Source organism: Aythya fuligula, chromosome 3 (assembly GCF_009819795.1).
Source record: "Aythya fuligula isolate bAytFul2 chromosome 3, bAytFul2.pri, whole genome shotgun sequence".
Classification (NCBI taxonomy): domain Eukaryota; kingdom Metazoa; phylum Chordata; class Aves; order Anseriformes; family Anatidae; genus Aythya; species Aythya fuligula.
In genome coordinates, this window is record NC_045561.1 from 71,923,319 (window position 1) to 71,942,620 (window position 19,302).

Here is a 19,302-nt window from a genome sequence, read left to right on the forward strand (position 1 = left end):
ACTGGGGACAGGAGGAAAGCAGTACGGAAAGGGAAATGTTGCAAAGCTACAATTTCTACCGTCTCTTGTTTTTCTAGCACGACTTTTCCCCTGAACACAGACCGAGTCAGCGTGGTTTTCGTGCCTCTTCATCCCCTGACCTCTCCAACACAACAGCCATCGGACGCTGCGGTGACTTCCCTGAGTGGAAACCCTGATATCACAGGGCAGCGCATCGGTGGGGCAGAGGGCAAGGAGAAAAACGCAGAGAAATTTAAGTCGTTCCTTTATTTATTTTTTATTTTTAATATTGTATTTCTCTTCCTGATCCTTAAGCAGTACTTGGGAATAATACAAATGCAGCATTTTCTTATGTAGATTGCAGCGGAGCTTCCCAAGCGAGGTTTTCATTGCAGCGAGACCCAACCAGACCAAAGCAGTGGCTGCATCAAAGTCCACAGGTAGAATGGAAGAGGTCTGAACCAAACGGCAGGTGGCAGAGAAATTCAGTTGTTAAAGAAGGGAAAAAAAAAATACACAACTCAATTCTATGGACATCTATAATCTTTTCACAGTGTTTTTCATGGCATAGATGCTTTGGTCACTTATGTACTATTGTAATCTTGCTTAAGAGCTTCTTTCCTAGACTTTATGAAATATAGCTCCAGCACACTTGCATTACATTTTTGTTAAATAATTTGCCTTTCATGTGGCATTTAACTGACAAGTCTCCAAAAATTGATCACATCTCCACAACAAACACTGCTGCAGTAAAGCTTTTTTTTTTTTTTTCAGTGCAAAACCAGCATAATGCCAATCTTAAACAAGCAAAAAGACAGAATAAGACCAACAAGCCCGTATGGTCCATTTGGGCAAGGCTTCCCAGAGCTGGAGCGACAGAAGTTTCACGCCGTGCTAACAGCTGCATTAGCCAGAGGGAGAATTTATTTCCCCCTCTCCCCAGAAAGAAACAGAGAGGAGAGGAAATGGCAGAAAGCAGATAATCTCTACTTTCTGCTGGTGAACAGAATGACAATGGAAAAGACCACTGTCCTCGGGAGTCCTCAGGAAACCAGTCACAGGATGTACCCGTTCAAAATGAGCAAGTTAAGTGTAAGCTCTGTTGGTTTGTGTCCTGAAATACAATCAGGTTGTTGTTAAAGCTACAACCGCAAGCAACATCACGTTGTGTAGAAGCTCTTGCTATTTCTATTTTAAAAATTATAAAGATATTCTTGGATAAACATACGTAGATTTCTGTCTGGAAGCCCTGACACAAAACCTGTTTGACGTGCATATAGCACTTATGACCTGGTTTACTTTTCCTCTTAGTGAAAAGAAGTAAACCTCTCACAGACACAGCTGTTTTTTTATTTTTTGTTGTTGTTGTTTAAAGAAGCAAGAATAAAACTGCAAATTCAAGTCCCATCAAAAGGCTTTCACCTAACCTTTTCTCAGAGCCCAGTATAAATGTTTACCCACCTCTCTCAAAATGTCATCACCAGCATGTTGGGGACATGCAGCACGGGCAGTGAATCAGCTGTTATTCATACAACAATGTTAACGAGCACTAGGCTCTGTTTACCTATTTATTTATTTTCCTCTCTTTAGACTCCTTGAAGTGTATCAAGTGCCCAAATCCTTCTGACCAAGGGCCTGGGGGGGATTTCGCTTTTGTATTATAAATTATAAGCAGATTATACAAGCACACCAGGGATTATGTGAATCAAATGCTATTTTGTGGCTTTAAAAATATCTTTACTTCAAATAGAAGTCAATCACCAAACAAGATCTCATCTCCCCTAACCCCTTTCCTTCCTCTCATGATCCTATCCCCTTTGCTTTCAAACAACGAGGTGGTAGCAAAAAACAAGAGAGGAAAATAAACTCCTCCTTCTCCCAGTAACTAAAATAACTTTTTAAAATTCTGTCTGATAATTTATCAGGCCTGTTGCCTTTAGTTTAAAAATCATCATGACACTCAAAACCAGAATTTTAAAAAGACAAAAAACTTAGCTTTTCCTTTCTATTGCTATTTATAAAATTTGGCTGGCTGCAACAGTGCCAGCTATTCAACGGTTGCCTTTATGCATTATATTTCTTTGTGCTCTGTCAGTAGAAACGATGAAAAAATTCAATTCACGTTTAACAAAAGGGTTCATTTACAAACACCTCATTTAGCGAGTAAAGGCTGTATTTAGCTGCTTCCTCGCATGTCTTCTGTGCATCCTATAATCCTGCTTAACAGCACAAGTGCATTTCATAATATTCTATTACCCCCACTGCAGGCACTCCAGATATTTATACATTTCCCTGAAGTCTTCTGCTGAGAGTCAGAAAAGGATGATGACTCCTGCTCTGACACACAGGGGGGCCTCCAAACAGCTTTCAGAAGTGTTTTGCCACTTACTTTTAAGCAGGAGATACGCTAGGTTATGAAATTGAGACAAATTTACCTGCGAGTATTAACTCTCAAATGAGAGGAGGGAAATGAGATCACAGAGCTGGAGCTCTTCACAGAAACACATGAAAAGTGATGGGTAATTAAGATCGCGCTGATAAGTGCCAAAAGTCAAGTTCTCAATTTCCCCTGCACCTTCCAAATATAATTGGGCTGAAAATAAAGCAGAGGAACTGTGCTGACATACATGGGGTTGCTTGTTTATGCTCTGAATTTCCTTTGTGTTACCTGGAAAGGACAGTAAGTTTTAATATATAACAATTAGAGAGCTGTTTTACATTGTTTTTAACTGCAGAGTTACTGGGTTCTTAGCATGATACAGAACGGGTTCTTAACTATTAGTGTTTAAAGAAAAAAAAAAGCCACTTTGGACATCTAAAAAACACGTGCTATGAGCCAGACAATTAGAAAAACAGTTTTAAGAGCCCCTAGGGTCCCAGCCTTCCTCTCCTTACACAGCACAGCTCCTCTAACCCACCCAGGCGCCTCACAAAGCCAACCTGAGGCTCAGACCCTTTCTATTTCACCCGCCCCACCGGAGGGAACGCAGGGGAGAAGCCCCGCCAACACCCACCTCTGTGACAGCACCGAATTTCCACCCTGCGCTCGGTCTGCCTGGTTTTGTGCTCGCACAAAGGCCGGTTTGTCATCTTTGCCACAAGCACTGCGTGCAGCAGCAGAGGAGCACGGTTCACATGTGCTGACTTGCAGCACGGGCGAGCGGCGAGCCCTCTGTTTACCTGGCGCGTTGCGAAGCCGCGCTCCCCAGCTCTCAGCGCCCCGCACCTCACCACAGATTTGCATTCAAGGACCAATTGCACCACCCTGCACGACAGAAATGCAAAAGGTACAAACGGTGGGCACAAACCTACATCTCTCCAGAGCTGCTCCTGGTCACACTGCCTTCATTCACCTGTTCTCTCCTAGCTCGTGGCTTTGCGGTGATGCAGCAATTTGGTACGCGAGCACGCAGAGAGGTTTCTGCAAGAGTCCCGTCTCCTTCAGTGCCTAATGACTGGTACTTATTCAGTGTCATCATTTAATACTTTTTTTTTTTAATATATATATAATTTATATACAGACTACTATTCCCAGCCTGCTCTGAACACAAAACAAGTTTACTCATGGGTCCCCGCAGCGCTCAGCACCCGAGTTTTCCCCCACAAAGCGTGCATTTTTTTTCCTTACAGCATCCTAAGACACCAGGAGCATTATTGGCACTTTATGACAGGAACTGACAGAGAGAAGATAAATTCAAAAGTGCCCTTTATTTAGGTGCCCAGTCGGAGACAAATGGGGCCTGACTATTCAGTACGCTCAGAGCAATGAGCCCATTGACTTCGTTTGCAGTTGCATGTACTCAACACTCCTCCAGTCACCCCGTAGCCTATTAGCGTGGGTGCACAGGGAAAAATCAGTCACTTTTCATAACTGTGTGCTGAAGCAGATTTTGTCCCCCAGATGCCTGGCAGATCCTCTCCCTTTCCCTCCCACAAACTTCGCCGCCTCCTTCTCGTGGCAGCTCCCAGCTCCTGCAGCGAGTTACGCCGTGGTCCTGCAGAAACCCATCTCCCAGGTTTGGTCGCTGTCTGGAGCAATCTGCTGGTCCAGCGAGGGATGCTGACAGGCCAAAAGCCCAGGAGCACACCATACAACCACAGACCATGCACACAGCCTAACGCTGCAAATGCTTCTGCGTCCTCGGCTTCAGGAAAAAAAAAAAAAAAATCATGGAAATGTTCTTTGAAACGAGGCTATTTTAAGACTGTTAAAAGCAAACTAACCTTTCCCATCCCCAGAGGAATGTTCATCACATGAGCGCCTGTGATTAATCAGCAGGCTGATGCACAATCTCTCCTGTTTAAGCTCAGGGAAGAAATTGAAAACTTCATGCTGCTTCTGCCTCTGTGCTAGCCAGAAAGGAGGGGCGGCGGTGGTCGTGGGGCACACAATGCTACGTTTATGGACAGATTTCATGGGTTGTTGTTACCAGCAGATGGAAAAAAAGCCCTCAAATCCTCAGCTCAATTACCTCCACAGCCTAAGGAGAAGGAAAAAAAAAAAAAAAAGTCCAGTGGGTAAAGGTTTCTCTCAGCCTTTGCTGGTCTCCTTGCCCAAGCAATCCAAATCAGACAAACCAAGACTTCTTCCTCAACCTGCCTGAAGGTCTTTTCCATGCCTTGGCCTACGCAGGAAGGCTAGAGAAATCAGCCAAGTTAATAAAAAAAAAAAAAGGGAGAAAATGGGAAGGGTGTATACTCTCAGCCTTGAAAGAAGGAAAAGGGTGTTCCAAGGACGCGGGCTTTGCACAAAGTGGCAGGGTTTTTTTGCTAGCATAAGTAATGCACACAGGGATGTATGGACAAGCTTTTGGGACCGATGGCCTCTCAATCTTCCCATTTCTCCATGTATGCTGAAGTTAGCAAAGATGCTCTGTACGGAGCACTAAGCTGGATATTAGCAGAAGCTGTCCAACCACTGCCATGTAGAAAAGAGAAGAGGTGGGAGATACTCATGTCTTAAGCTGTCTAAGAAGGGGTTAAGCTAAGACAGGTCACCAACAGCCTGAGTTCACCGTGCCCTAACTCTGACCATGAAGGCTGCAGTGACTTAAGATCCCTTCCCTGCCCCAAGTTCCTACCACGCACAACTCTGTGCCACCTACCAAGGCTTTTCTTAGAAAAGCAAGATGCAAAAATTCATTTTGCATCCAGCTGCCCTTATTTCAACATGCCTGTGTGCTTTGTGGTTTAGGGCCTTGCCTGAGTCGATGCAGACTTAAATACACGCATGTTATGGCAGTACTGGATACAGACAGCGTGAAAAGCCAAGCGAGATATTTGGTGCAGATTATGGGCAGCACCCCTCCCACCTAGCACCCACTTGTGTGCTGCTGCTGCAGCCAGAGAGCTCCAGCCACGTGTTTGTAAGCGGGCTGGCAACAGAAGACTATTATTTTCCTCTTTGCCATACCAGTGCTTAGGACAAACAATTTCCCTTGCAGAAGCAGTAGGTTATTAGCACAGACGTATCGGCGATACGAGGAGCAGTGCTCCCCTGAACACTCTGCTCTCCTTCCGAGTGTATCAGGTCTTTCTTGAAAAGCAGCAGAGCTGCTGCAACGACACGTTCCTACCTCTGAAGTAGGAATGATCTGTCCTGGACATGTACTAGCAGCCCACACAAACATACAGCGCCGGGAAGATTACAAAAACAAAGGACTGTGCACAGCTCGCTTTCTTAGACTGGGAAGCAAGGAACAGGTTTTGTCAGACGCGAGCAGCCACAGCTCAGGGTGCCATCGTCTCCTTCGCAGCGAGGGCAGGTTATCTGTGTCCACGCCATCAGTCCCTGCAGCTCGGTCAGCCTGCATGAGCAGAGAAACCAAGTTCCTCAGCCCCCAAAACTGCAGCAACAGTTTTCTTCCGCTGCCTCCATTCCTCCTTCCTTTTCCCTAGAGGCTGTGTTTATCCTGAAGCCCAGTAAAAGCAGAAAAAGCTGGGCTGCTGTTGAAAACCCAGCACAAACACAAAGGGTCAGAAGCCCAAGGCTCGCAGAGGAAAGGGCTGAGTCAAAGCTGCTAGATTAAGAGGCAGAGAGGGGAAACCTCAGCCTAGAAACCGAATGGAAAAGTTTTGCTTTTCCTCTCTCTTACACTAAGCAGTCCCCATAATTGTCACTGAAATCAGGCAGGGAAACCCTGTAAGGGCCCTGGCAGACAACTCCTGGAACGGTAAATGAAAAGTTGCAAACAAACCTTCACTTTTAAGCATGTCAAAAATCCCTGGTCCTAGGAAGAAGGGATCGAAAATTAATTCGACACGTTCTGCGTGTTAACCTCATGCATGTAAACTTGGTAAGGCATTATTCCTGGTTGCACACAAGTTGACCAGTTTTCCGACAGACTTCAGAAGGCACATTCCTCAGACACAGATGCCTTCGATTCCCATTGCTGAAACGCTGCGGCTGGCTGGTAGAGCAAGCTGGTGAGGTTCCTGGGTATGCCTAGAAGGCAAACTGGTTATCAGTTTTTAAAATCCTTTATTTTCTTTCTTCTTTTTTTATTTTACCGCTGCTAGTTGAAGTGGCTTGTGGTTTTGTTTGTTTCTATTACCAAAAAAAAAAAAAAAAAAGATAAACCTTCATCTGCTCATGAAAGACCTGATAAATAGGCCTAATGACAATGGATCTGCCTTTGAAACTTTTATTTCTTTAGAAATAAAGGTCACTGAATTTAAAAACCAAGCTGCAAGCTGTGGGCCAATGAAGCTTTGCTTCCTACAGCTGCGTCCCTTCCCTGCCCTCCCTTCCTGGCCCTGGGATCCCTCGGCCTTCCCTTTCATCTACTCTTTCCTTCCACATCTCCTGACACCCTAAAGAGATGAGAAAACAGCTACGGCTGGTCAAGCAAAACCTACATGCTGATTTGGTTTGGCAGCCGTCGGCGGTCTGACAGCCCAACGCACCGAGTCTGACCGTCCCTTGAGGAGGGATAAGAGCAGAGCCCATGAAGACAACTCACAGCCAGCCCCAAATCTGCTCCGAGGGACCAAAAGAAAGCCATAGAAGTGGCACAAAAACTGAAAGGACTCGTTATGGAGACCTGGAGAACTTACTCTACTTCATACTCTTAGGCTTAGTTTGATAAAAATTCTTCCTAAAGAAAGCAAAGCTGTACAAACGGAAAAAGTGAAATGGCATTAAAAAGCCCAAGCAGCAACAACAACAGCAAAACCCTAACCCACAGGTGCCGACAAGGCACTTAACATTCATTTGGGGAATTCTGGCAACTCCACATAAATGAGCTCTAAGAGGAATACCAAAATTAGTTCAGCAGTTTCTCGCCAAACATAAAGAAAAAATAAAGCTGAAAAATAAAAATATCAAGAACTACTGGCAAGAAGGCTTACGCTGCTTTATCAGCACTCAGCCACTGCTAACAAGTAAAGACCATCAGTGAGATCTCTTTCTTCTTGAGTCAAAAAAGGGAGTCAGATTCCTTCTTAAAGATGTTTCTCCCACAAAAGAAAACCATAACAACAAAGAGAAAAAACTGTCAAAAACAAGTTATCTACATACACAGGCCATTGCATAAACTACTACCTCTGGTGCAAGCATGTGACACATATGCAGATGCTCCAGCAACGCTAATTTGCAAAATGAGGTTTTAGAGATTACTTTTTAGCAACCTCCATCCCTGTTTTTTTTTTTTTTTTTTTTTTTTCCCTTTAAACACACTGTATCCCCTGCTTTGGGTCTTTAGCAGATGTGATAATTGGTTTCCAGGTGCTAGGAAGCAATTCCTGACAAGGCTGACACTTGGAAACCTCGACAAGAAACGAATCAGAGGAAACAAGGAGGCAACTCGGAACGGCAGCCAAAACGTGATGTGCTTGGGGGCAAAAGCTAAGAAACCTCACTGCAAGCAGTAAACCACCACAAGTTTGTCAGAGAATAAAGTCATGAGATGATGGGAAATCTGACTCATATCTATAGTATTAGAGGAACGTTTCTGGCTTTTTTGTTCGTGCACAGATTGCATGCGGACAGTGGGTGTACTTGACCAGCCCAAGGCCAGCTCTTCTGGGAGCCGTACGCATCCTGAGGAAGGTATGGGGTATTTTGGCAGGGAGGTGGGGTGGTGAGCTTGTCTGCTTAGGGCAACACTGACATTGCTCTAACAAGCGCAAACGGAGGAGAGAAAGCTTTTTTAAACTACTTATTTCTTCTAAACACATGTTGGGATGGCTTCAAGTGCCTCATCCTGAGCAACACCCCGATCTCGCCATTCCTTTTATAGAGACCTTTGCTATGTTTCTTCTTTATTTTTTCTCCAGAGAGATTAAACACAATATACAAAGAAGTCAGTGTGTTGTTTGGAAACACCTGCCAACATTAACAAAAGAAAAAAACAGAATATTTTAAGGATCAACCTCTATTCCACCAGTCTACGCACCAGCAATTTCCTAACAGCAGGAGTTAGCCCCAGCTCAACACTAACAACTCCAGACAGCCCAGTGAAAATGTATGTATCAGGCACATATGAAAAATACCTGAGTCACGCTGGTGGAACTCAACTCCAGCCTGATTTGAATATCTTAGATTTAATTAGAAGGTGTTAACGAGAGCACAAACACACGTATTCTGTAGGAAGCAGCAGCATTTGAGATGCTCAGTGGCAGCTACCCCCAGCCTGGATGTGAGCACAGCCTCCTGTCCAGTGCTGTTGGTTGTACCATTGGGAAGCTCCCAGCTCCAGCCTGTTCTTCCTCCTCTCCAAAACCACCAAAATATTTAAATGCTTGGGGTTGGCAACACTTGGTTCCAGTCCCGTCACCACCCAGATTTTACTCAAATGAGTGTTCAGGGATGGGATGCGGGAGACTGTAGGCGCTGGCATTATCTGGAGTGGGTATTAACCTCCTGTGCTGGGTGCTGGTGCCTTATCTCCCAGGGTTTCTACCAAGAGAATGTATTTTATACTCATCAGAGAAGGACATCTTTCGCAACTTCTCTAGTTTGCTAACAATAACCTAAATTGTTTTGCATAATCCGCTTAAACAAATATTAACTACAAGCTGATATGCATCCCCCTCATCTTCCCACTGAAACTATTTTACTCAAGCTGCCGCTGAACACCAGAAAGCTCGTGAGCTTCTCAGGCGAATTCAGTCAAATCTGGAACAAAAATCTGAAACACTTTAAACTCTCAGCATCTTCCCCCACGGGAGCTTGCATATGGCACAAAGCCGCCCTAATTTCTGGCTCAAGGAAAGCAAATAAATAGAAGAGGCTTTTCTGTTCTTGAAGGAGCACGCACCCTCCTGAGACAGCCGACCACACCTGAGCAGCCACAAAGATGTTCTCCAGCACTGCTCACGGGCTCTGAGGAAGACACAGGTTTCTGAAGGGTCCAGGAGGGGCCATTTATTACAGCCTACAGGCAAAACTCCCCATTTCACCACAGAATACAAGGATCTGGTCAGTAATAAGCCTCAGCTTGGCATATAGCTACCTCATGCTGTTCTTCTGCTGCACAACGATGCCTGGATAACCCGAACAAGCTACGGTATGTAAGGCTCATTGCCATACTAAAAGGGGCTTCTTAGTCACCTCTGAGTCCTATTCAATGTAACCTACAGTGACAACTGTATGGAGTAAAAATATAAAACTAATTCTCTGGGGTAGGGCAAAAAATAATCCACTTTTTATTTTTTAATCGCCGTGAGTATAAGCAGTTCTGCAGCATTGTGATCGGAGTATTCAAGGCATCTATTAGTTTGAGGATAAACAGCTCGGTGGCGTGATCCGAGGGTAATGAAAGAGAGGTAAGCGACAGAGAAGGCTGAGGTAAACAGGCATGAGGGCAGGATCGCTGCAAGCAGGGCTATGGGAAAAATGTGCAAAAAAGAGACAGAATCACTGAATGGTTTGGGTTGGAAGACCATAGTTTGGGTTTGAGACCACCTAATTCCACCCCCCTGCCATGGCAGGGACACCTCCCACCAGCCCAGGCTGCCCAAAGCCCCATCCAGCCTGGTCTTGAGCACCTCCAGGGATGGGGCATCCACAGCTTCTCTGGGCAGCCTGTGCCAGGGCCTCACCACCCTCTGAGTGAAGAATTTCCTCCTAACATCTCTTCTAATCCTATCCTCTTTCAGTTTTAAGCCATCTCCCCTTGTCATATCACCACACTCCCTGACAAAGAGTCCCGCCCCAGCTTCCCTGTAGGCCCCCTTTAGGTACTGGCAGGCCACTACAAGGCCTCCTTGGAGCCTTCTCTTCTAAAGGCTGAACAACACCAAATCTCTCAGCCTGTCCTCATAGTAGAGGTGCTCCAGCTTCTTGATCATCCCTGTGGCCCTCCTCTAGGCTTGCTCCAACAGGCCTATTTCTCTCTTGTGCTGGAGGCCTGACTGCCACAGCCAGTGCCATGGAGGTAGTAAAAATATTTAAAAAAAAAAAAAAAAAGTAAACACAGTGGCAGCAACAGCCGAAATAGAAAGAGAGGCTTCCACAGCTTTTAGGGAGCCAGAATTTCCTGAACTAAGAGCTTGCATTACATTAAAGCATGCGTATGCACACCACAGCAAGACAACTTCTGAGCCAAGTGCTGCGAGCCACACACACCTCAAAGCAACAGCAAGTGCAGGACAAATCCCACACACACGGGTTTGGTGGTGGTTGTGGGTTTCTCTGTTATTCCGACTGCTTTGCCTTTTTTTTTTCCTCCCTCCAAGCAAACATACATGCAAGTACTTAAACAGTTCATCATAACATTTTCATTTTGTGTGTGTTTAAAAACATACATTAAAAAAAAAATCAAACAGAGATGATGAAACATTTAAAAAGCACAGACTCTAGCTAGTCACAGGTACTTCAGGCACCAATAACAATGCAGCACGCAATGCCTAGGTCTCAGAAACCCAGTGGGTAAGAAACCCCTTCTGGATTTACTACAGCTATAAGCAGGTGTTGTTGGGCCCCAGCTCCCACGAGGCTCATCTGGGTGGCACATCTGTTACTTCAGTCCTCATATTTGTTAGCAAACATTCAAGAAGGTAACTTGTCTCGTAGCTAAGGCGCTGCGAGGAAAAACAGACACACTGCGTAAATTCAGTTGGTTGTGTGGTGTTTACTATGCATTTTCCTCACCGTTTTACTAAAATAATCAAGGCAATAACATCTCATTGCTGCAGGTTATACTGCTGCATGCAGCGTGAAGAACTCACTACAGGGCAATGGAAAATGTTACAGGTCTGTGTACGTAAACACTGGCTGGGTTATCTGCTTCGTTTCATTCGAGCAAGGCCCTGTCTCAGTTCCAGCTCTGAGGTGACAAGAAGCCTACAAGCACTCCGCTGATACAGCTCCTCAGCAAGGGAAAGGAGGCAGCAGCTGAAGATCTGGCTCAAAATAAGCCTCTTAATTAGGTGGCAGGTGGAAGGAGGTAATTATTCCCCCTGTGCAGTGCCTGTGAGACCACATCTGGAGCGCTCGGTCTGGGTTGGGGAACACTGGGAAGAGAAAGCTGGATGCACTCAAGCAGGTCCACACTCAAGCAGGTCCAGTGGATGGCCAGCAGGATACTGGAGCATTTGGTGGGTGAGGACAGCTGGGGGGAGCTGGGTTTGCACGGTCTGAGACAGAGCAGGCTGAGAGATGGAGGCAGCATCTCTGTCCAAACGCCCAGCAGGCAGTGGAGGAGAAGCTGAGGCCGGATTCTTCTTAGAGGCACACATGAAGTGACAAGGAACAACAGAGTTGAGTGGCACCGGGGGAAATTCCTGCTGGAGAGTAAGGAAAGATGTTCACAATGAGAGGGATTGTGCCCTTGAATGTGCTGCCCAGAGAGGCCGTGTAACCTCCGCCCCTGGAGATGCTCAGAAGGATGAGGCACCAACCCCTCCGTCAGAGCCAGCCTTGAGGCCAGCCCTGTTCTGTGAAGGGAGATGTTTTCCAGAGGTTCCCAAAGCCTCAACTCTTCAGTGATTAAATTTTAAACGGAAGAATAACACTTCTCAGAGGAGCTGGAAGGACTATTAAGAAGTAGTTTAATAGAAGAACTATTAAAAAGTAATTTTAGCAGACAAGTCTGTTAGCTCTAGAGAGCTCAGTCACAAAGAAGCTGTTACAATATGATTGCAGGAAGAAAAAACAAGAACAAAAAACAACTGCAGGTGATAGTTCCCTTAAAATGGAACAACGCTTTGGGTGTTTTTATTTTTATTTTTTCTTCCCTAGGTTCAAAGCATGATATCGGAGTCCAAAGCTACACACTTGTCATGATAGGCAGCTGAGCAAGTTCCCATACCAACAATCACAAAGCAAATCTACACAGTGCGGTTTCACTGTCATTTTCAAGATATTTTCTCAGAAATTATGCTCGAGTGACAACATACCGCTGATTATGGAAGAAACTCATGTTGCAGTTTGGGGTGACCACCTTATTGCCAAATACAGACCTTATTTTGTTTGTACAGTTGTTTATACCTGCATTATCTCGAGATCTGTGATATTTCTCTGTAGGAAGAGGGTGTTAACAATAGTCTGGTTACACCAAGATATCCATAGAAATGTATTAACACTTCAAAACTAAATCTGAGACAAGCAATCCTGGGTGCTGTGAAAATGAACATTTATCTAGTTAATCCACTCTTTCAGGTCATTTCTCTCATGCCTCTTCTTTTCTGTGTCAAAACCAAGCCAAGTGCAGCCTCTCCAGCACCAGACCATGCTGTGTAGGTTCACTCACAGTACCTAGCACCCAGTCTCTGGGGCCCTGGACATGGTGCAGGCACATCACTGTGGTTCTGCTCCTGGACTGCTGGGGATACCCTGGTTCTCACCCACTGTTCACAACTGCAGCAATGTGGATGTGCATCCAACCCTGCCCTGGGAAGTACAAAGAAAGCAATGCTTTTTTTTTTTGATCTAGCCTTCACATCCAGCTCAAGATTATTCTCAGCACGTCCTGCTGTGCCACGCTAGCTCTAGCAGACAGCAACTGGTCTAACTAAGACACAAGCTTACAAGGCAAATAGTGAGAGTTGACCACAAAAGCAAAATTTCACCGGCTTGTTCAACATCTACAGCCATACAGTCGGCTTCATAAAGCAGAACTAATTATTTAGCATGGGGGAGAAAAACAAAACAAAAAAGCAGCCAACCAGCCTAACCTTTCAACAGTTCAAATCAACGCTTGCTAAAAACATAGCAAGAGCGAAGACAAGGTCACCTCACCCTTGAAGTCACTGAATCACACTGATGCTAAAGGAAGCCCACAACTTAAAAAAAAAAAAAGCCTGTAGAAGGAAAATGGTTTTTAACCTCTCAGAAGAGTGGCAGCAAATCGCTCTGAACGTCGAGTCATCCGGCAGTGCAAAGCCATCGATGCTCTTGCTGTTCTGCCTGCAATGACTGGGCAGGAGGAAGAGGCACACAGCCTCCTTACGCACTGTGTCCCCAGCCGTATTTGTTCATTTTTGGCAGCCCCACTTCAACATTGGGACAACAAGTTCTGCAGTTTTGAAGCGTGGCAGTAATGCTGCCCTAAGCAAGAAAGACAGTCAGTGCCTGTCTCCTACCTCCCCCAATGCACACGAGGTAATTTGTGACCTTCAGATTTAAAAGACATTTCCTCCACAGTGCTACATCATTCGGTGGCTCTCCTCTCAGCCAAACCTTTGGGTTCATTACATTTCCTACAGAAGGAAAACTCCAAGAGCGGTGCTCAAAATAAATTAGAGCCAACACTACACACATTTTTGAGAGCACACTCTTACACTGAGAGTTATATCTGATTCTTCAGTTAGCCATCTGTTGTACACCGACCTTCTGTGAATTACAAGGAAAATCCAAAATCCAGTCGCTATTCCTCCTCACCAGTCCAACGTATCAGGTCTTGTGAATATAAGGTCACTGACCATTCACAGACACCTGGAAAACTTGATATTTGCGATTAAAGGGCTGCATATTCAGCTGGATGCTTTACATGATAGTTATGAAAGGCATCAGAGTGGGCTATTAAAAGGATTATTTAAATAGTTTTATTCCTTCCTTAGGAGTGACACCAGCAAAACATTATCAGTGTATTTGAAAATGGGATCTGGGACCTTTCTTACAGAAATCACCAATTCAAATGCTGCTTGGGGTGACAACAACCAGAAATGCCATCTATTGCTACTTATATCCAAACTCCAGAAAGAAGTTTAGGAATTCTCATTTACTTTCCAGGAAGGAAGAGAGGCATTTTTGCTGGTCTTCAGAGAACAATCTTACTGAACGTGAGGTGGGGAGGTGGCTCCCTCTGAAATCTTGTTAGTGACTGCTGTTAACCACTTGTGCAAGGGCACAGTAAATGCGACTGGGAAACAGTGTCCCAAGCAACTTCAAGCTCTTAACTTGTTTTCTGAAGGAGAAAATAAGTGATCAATAGGGAAAGCAAAGGACATTGCAAGAAAGTGGGAGAGGGTAGAAAGAAAAAAAAAGCTTGCAGTGACCAAATACTGCTCCTGTCATCTTCTCCCAGATGCCAGCACATGGTTATTAGCTCCAAGAGCACAGGATTCAGACCTGCCCCTTTCCAAACACTCAGCATACAGCAACAGCGTGCACAAGGATCTGTCCACAGGGAGGTCTATAAACATGCAAGAGGTCATTAACCTCACCATAAAAAAAGAAACCAACAGAACACCATTAGCCTCACCACTAAAAACAAACACGGGCCTCTCATACAGTTTAAGGCACAAAACAGTCCAAGATCCAACTCCAAAAAATAGAGGGTTTCATTCCAAGTCACAGCGCTGCATTTTTCCTGGAAAAATGCATCGTTGCTTCCTAGCAAGAGGCTGCCCACAAAGAAAAACCCAATCTGAGCAACAAACAAATACTCTGTCCTTCAGTGGGGTGAGAGCTGCTTTCTCCTACCCCTGCTCTCCTCCCCTGGGGGAACAGCACCTGGCTATGGGATGCAACCAGCTCCACCCTGCAATCGTCTGGTCAGGAGTAAGAGATGACCAGGTATGGAATGAAGTTGTCCCAGGAGGAGAAAAATACTTCTGTGTGGAACTGATACAAACCCAGGAGTTAAAAAGTAGCAGACAAGTGCTGCTGTATGTTTCAGGGGAAGGCCACAGCCAAGCCAGCCCTGACAGCAGCAGGATGTTGGTTGATACAGATAGCTACTGTCCTTTTTAGCAGGGTGGTGAAGTTTTGTGCAGGCTAAAAAGAGCTAGAGGCAGTCTGTGAGTGCTGGTACTGTGTGTCTCAGTGACGGCCCCAAGCTTCTGGCTGGGGGAGCTTTCAGGCTGGATAGCAGCAGGGCTTCCAAGTTATTCTGAGTGAGAGCATCTCCTCCTTCATTTATAACTCCCAAGGCAATTTTGCAGTTTAAAGACCAGGCAAAAAAGGGAAGAAAAACCAACATATTTGTAAAAATATATATATAACTCAATACTCAACTGTACACCAACATCAGGAGCCACGATAGGAACAGTGTGATGGCCCGAAGTCACGCCAGGAAAACCTTCCTAACTGCTACAGCTGCAAGTCGGAGATGCAAGTTGCACAAGGCGTTCTTCCCCACGCGGGCTGCTCTGTGATAAGGGGGTTGCAAGGTCTTTATGAGCACAATGAGCGTGCTTCAAATGAATGATGAGATCTATTTGTTAAAAAAAAAAAAAAAAAAAAGTAAACTAGTAAAAAAAAATTACAAAGTTTAAAGAAGAACAATGCTAGGAACAACCAGAGACACTCATTAGAGAGCTCTTGTAAAACAGAGAAGTTCTTTAAAAAAAATATCTGAATGGGTATTTAATATTATTTTTCACTATCATATCCTGTTTAACTTTTCTGTATAGCTTCATCTACCAAAGCGATGCCTGACAAGGTATGAATTAATTGGCAATAATGCTTTCATCCTGAAGTACACCAAAGCTTAAGGATTATTTCAGTCAAATCTGTTAAAGAGGGAAAACTGGAACCGAGAGGAAAAGGCCAATGGCAAACAGAGGAAGTATTTCAACCAAGCCTAGCCAACCATTTGAGGTTTCCTCCCTACTCCTCCCCAAATCGTTAAAACAAAAGTTATCTGTGAGTTTAAGTGGTGTGAAACACTTGCCACCCACCCTCTTTGATCCCACCAAGTCATTGACACATCACAGCTGCCTTGTATAGCCCCTTGTATGTCTCAACATGAAGAGCACCAACTAACTTGCACTAAGAATTTAGGCCACCGGCTTAAGCAAGTCGGATTTACGACTTAGAGATGCTCTGGAAAATTATAGCATAGAAAAACAAACAGCCTCCAGAGGTGCAAGGCTTCCTTGAACCGGCAGAAGCTCATCTGGAAAACCTGGGGTAACCTCTCCCTGTCTCACATTGCCACAAGCACATCAGTAGAGCCATTTTGGGAAGGGCAACAAAGTAAGATTGACTTTCTGTAACGAGCTGACTGCACTCAAGCCATCTCATTCCCATCAGCTGATAGTGCAAGGCTAGCTTTTGGATGGCTTTTTCAGGTGAAAAATATTCACTCAGGTGCATGGTGAACTAGTCAGGAAAAATCTGACAGTCATTCCCTGCAAGACTACTCAGTTCTAGCCACATCTAGAAGTCATTTTGCTAATTTTATGTAATTTTATGTTTTATTTAATTGGAATCTTCAATAAAAAGTCATAGTGTCAATGGTTTTATTTTACTCCAAACAGTTGCACGTATTTTGAGCTGTAATCCTTTATTTCCGAAGGAGTTACAGCTCAAAGCAGTCAGAGGCATGATGAGGTGGCATGTTTTGGTTGACTTGAATTAATCTCATTTTTTCATTTCCTTCAGTGGAAGTGTTGATATCGTCGGGCTTTGTCCCAGTTCCAAGTGAAGGAAAGTTCTGAAAGCTCTTTACAAAATGTCACTGTTTTCCTGCAGCCGATTGTAAGGAGAACAACGGGGCACTTCTCCTTGGCTGCAAATTTCCGTGAGGTCAAGCTGGTCTCTGGTTTCACAGCTCAAGGACATCTCCCACAGTAGCTTTTACCACTCTCTTTACCACCAGCAGCCTGCTTACCTGCCTGAAATCAAACCGGCCCTTAAGGAGTGATGCTGAGCTCTCAGGCTCCACGCTCTGATCCTCCAGGAGCGGGGTACACGGCTCAGAGGCAGCACAACATCTAACGCCCTGCACCTCTCATCCTGACAACTCTCGGTCTAGGAGGAAGTCAGGCACTAAGGGCAAAACCTGCGAGGGGATGCGAATGCTCAAAATCCTCCTCCTACATCCGCACGTTTGCCACCTATTGACATTTCAAGTGGTTTTTCGTTGCTGGTGGCTTTTCAGCCATCTTATCAAAAGCAGACTGGGGTTTTTAAATTTTAAGGGCAAGCTGCTGCTGTGCAAAGCGAGATAACCCAGCAGGCAGATGCAGCACTGAAGCTTCCCCTCTCCCTGAGGTGTTTTGGTCGGGGTGGCCCAGCCAGCATCTCCCTCGGCACCCCGGTGACTCGGAGGTGCTTGCACGATGTCCAACAGCACGTAGCGAGCATCCACATCCCACGCTCGGGGATGCCAAAGTCCACGGGGCTTGCAAACACCCTTGCAGCAAGGCCTCATCTCATGATGCTCCGCACTGAAGCACACGAATCCTCTTGTGGCTTTCACTCAAAGCAAATCGCTGACTCGCACTACACAGATCTGCAGGCCTTTTGTCACCAAAGGAGTCCTTAATTGCTAGATTTCAATGAGACTGCTCGGGTGAATTAGATTTGTCTGGTTCAAGTCCTGTTTGGGGAGTAATGGGCCGAAATTACTTGTGAAGACACTTGTGTGGGAGCTGCAGGGGTGGGAAAGGGTAAAGAGTTATTAATTTTCTTCCTCTTGAAGGTCACTTTGCCAACACACGCTGTCAGAGCGGACCTGCCCATAAAGCAAATTACAAAGCGCTGGCCATGACAGAAACGAATTCCATTATTAGCCATTCAAATACCACCCAGGCCGACTTGGGCAGAACTGTACCAAACAAGTTTGGATCGAATATTAATGCCTACCGGAGAGAGCTCGAGGAAGGGAAAACACAAGCACGCAACACATTCCCTCCCTGCAGTTAAAGCCCTCTGACGCGGGAAGGCAGCGCCGGGAAGATTACTGGCTAAGTATCACTAATGAGGCATAAGATAGCAAACAACTCCACGTCTTCGTTACCATAACCAAATGCGTGATGCCACAGATGGATCACGTCACAACGCGACATCCCCACAGAGGCACCGGACAGCTCTCATGCGTCTCACCACAGCTGTATTGCCCCATGAACGTGCCACAGACCACACCACGGCCAGATTAGCATATTCAGTCTAATTCCCAAGTCCTTCCCGTGTCCAACTCCACCCATGCGTTTTGGATAACACTACTCAGGCGTTTCACGCAGAGTTATTTTTGACATACCATAGATTTCACAACAACTCCTCAGCAATGCTTTGGCTTTCTTACTCAAACGAAACAGAAGTTTGTCAATGGGTCCTGACTTTCAGAGACTCCTAGAATGAAAGGGGTTGATAAGCAACCACCTTCCTCTCTTCTGTCTTACGCTGATGGCCACGTCCACACGCCACAGTTGTTTACCATTCACTGAAGACGTGTATTTAAGCAACATCAAAACAACTCCCAGAGAAGCCAGTTCACGGCTTTATACTTCACTGACATTTCATGCCACTACACCTTCCCCCAGCAGGTAACGTGGAATTTCTGAAACAATGTGCCCGAAGCATAAACCACAAAACACCAAAGCCAGCAGCCTGCATTTAGACAACCTCACAGGGGAAATTCTTATTCTCGCCAAAGATGAACCTTTCAGATGAGGCACTAATTTATTGGAGGTGGAAAAGAAGCAGGCTTGCAGGCAAACCCATGAGTCACCTGAAACTTCCAACAAAGTAAGAGAAATCCGTCACCCACTACCAATGAAATACGAATTTTGAAGGAATGAATTGACATTGCTTTCTCTTCTTCATCAAATCACAGCTTTGTGAGGAAAAGGGAGTCAAGAAGGAACCCATTGTTCCCCCTGAATTCCCTTTTTTTTTTTTTTTTTTTTCATTAAGAAGTTTGAGAAGTCGTGGACCTACTGACATCCACCGCGTGCTACCAGCTTGCTGAGCACGTACACCAACACGCTGCCTGCCTCCCGCCTCGCTGGGGCACGGTATCAATCTGCCTCTTTAGAGATACGAAGCGAGCACTCAACTTGAGAAACGAACAAAGAGTGGCTTCTCTCCCTCCCCGAGCTTCCCACTGGGCCCAGCTGTGGCTGAAATGGATACAACCGAATAGTTGGAGGCGCTTCCTTCCCTTCCCACTCTGATATTCTTCCTGG

The 19,302-nt window shown here is 45.3% G+C and overlaps 1 protein-coding gene across 4 annotated transcripts in view; it reads right to left on the reverse strand.

The window, feature by feature from the left end:
• FYN (FYN proto-oncogene, Src family tyrosine kinase) overlaps positions 1-19,302 on the reverse strand; it is a 128,163-nt gene that overhangs the window by 108,005 nt on the left and 856 nt on the right. The gene's annotated exons all lie outside the window — the stretch shown is intronic.